This window comes from Morone saxatilis, unplaced genomic scaffold (genome assembly GCF_004916995.1).
Source record: "Morone saxatilis isolate NCDOM2014 unplaced genomic scaffold, NCSU_SB_2.0 Contig3, whole genome shotgun sequence".
Classification (NCBI taxonomy): domain Eukaryota; kingdom Metazoa; phylum Chordata; class Actinopteri; family Moronidae; genus Morone; species Morone saxatilis.
In genome coordinates, this window is record NW_023339873.1 from 8,457,543 (window position 1) to 8,459,841 (window position 2,299).

The following is a 2,299-nucleotide window of genomic DNA, read 5'->3' on the forward strand; positions in this document are numbered from 1 at the left end:
CCCCCCCCCCCCCCCAATCATAATTTATATATTTTTTAAATCTGCCGTGTGACACGTCTTTCCTCTTCGTAGTGGAAAAACCACAAGTAGGGTTGGGTTACGATAACTGGCTCCACCAATCGCAAAAAATTCTGTGACGTAATCAGGAGTTTTGACAGAATGGTGAGAATTTGGTGTGACACCACTTCTCAGTTGGCAAAATATCCAGATTCGTTAATGAAAATTGTTAATGAAAATCTCCTATTGAACATTTTATCTCTACTCCTTTTTTATTTTTTTTATCAGCTAGAGCAATGATAGAAAAGGTGATGGACCCATTTATGACCTCTGCACACTGTATATTCTTTGATTCGGTCACATAGTGTTCCCTACGCAAACCTTAGGAGGAAGTCAAAATAATTATGTTGTTATCCAGCAGCGGTCATATCTTCAAAGGGAATGTTTGTGACCCAACAGGTGTCTGGCCGGAAAGATAAAATGTTCGCCCATGGCAAACTTAACATTAAAATCTAATATTTCCATAGATGATGTGTGATGGCTACTGGCATTACCTGAGCAGCTGACTTGGTGTACATTCCAGCATAGAGGAAGTCTGTGGAAATATCTGATTTAAACGCTGGTTTCGCTCCGGGTAAACATTTTATTAGTCCAAAAATAACTTTGGAGACCTGCTACTGGCTAACTGTGGAAAAAAATAACGTTATGACATTTCCATTAATGTTAATGTAGGGAACAATATGTGAGGAATCATTATATTAGTTGTATCTAATTAATATTAATTCTATAATGGCTAAAATAAAAACTTGGACGGTGTCTGGACTCGGCCCAAAGATGGGTTGTTAGGGAGAGGAAATGAGTGTAGTGTGTGGTTTTGTAGTTCAACAAAACCAACAGAGCGGTTACTCTTCTCGGGGGTCAGCAACCTTTTTGAAATGAACTGCCATTTTTACATTTTCATGTTAATCAGTGTGCCATATCAGTTAGATTAACATAATTATGACATTACTATTTAAGTCTTTAACAAATATTCCATCCATAATAGGCAACGTGCATAGCAAAGTTTTTTAAATGTCTCCAATAATTAGGAAATATTATATACATTAGAGCTCTATAGAAAAAGGCTGCCAAATATCCTGTTTCAGTGTGTCGGAGGGTCATATGTTCATCTCGTTTTCAGATTGTAAACATTAAAAACTGCTTCTGCCACTTCAGCTAACAAAAAGGCGATTAAGATCTTTGACTTTTAGTTAATTATAACTCTAAACCTGAGGAGGTTCGATAAGGGATTTAATTTGAATTAAACACTGGATTAATATGTTATGAAGCCCAACTCTATCTACATGCAGCAAATCTGAGCAATAAGGGGGGAAACCAGTGGAGAAGAGAATGTAAAAGTTGAAAGGGAAAAAGACGTGTCACGGCACGATTTAATCAAACTGAATGTAGTCCAAGTTTAGTGTCATCCAGGGAGCAATGGGAGGATGTGAGCATGCTTCCTTTGTATTATTAAGATAAATAATATGTTACATCCTGTTAACAATAGATTTGTTTTAAAGTCAGAAGGAAGGGGAAACCAACCATTTAGCCGCCCACCACCCTCCTTGTTAAATCTCAACTAATCACCATGGATCCTCCCGTGTCTCTCCTCCTCCTTTTGATCAGCTCCTTTTTAAATCAGGGATGATTCATGAAGGGAAGGAGAGAAGAACAAGGGGGGGGTGATAAAAGGTATTGGGATACATCCAGAGTCAATATGCTGCTTTTTGTGTAGCCTTCAAAGTAACGCAAATGGATATGGGAAGAGAGATCTCCCCTTTTTTTTGTGTGTGTTTCGTATTAACTTCCCCTTCATTGTACTCTTGAAACTAGAGATTTGAAAACACTGCAGCTCCAGGCATTTTGCCCAAAACCTCTTTTTCAAAGTCAGACTCGCTCTTACATTGGACCGTGTTTCGGGCTCCAAACCAATATCTGGCTCTGCATTAGTGGTTAAAAACCGAATACAAAAACGGATCCTCTACCTTGAGAGCGTTTTATTTTCAGCGCTCCAGTTTCAAGTGACCATTGGACTTGAAGAGGTCCTCAAAAATACCCATTACTTTAACATTGTGTGAAAGAAAAAGTCAAACCTTTCACTGAAATGATTCCAGGAATTGATGCTGTAAAGCTATACTCAAATATTTTATGTCTCATCACTATGTATATCTGATGTCTTAACAGCTTTTCCTTTGTGACAATGAAGCAACCCAGGCGTGTCTAACATCATCCTGGTCTTTTTGATTGTTTTTTTTTTTTTTTT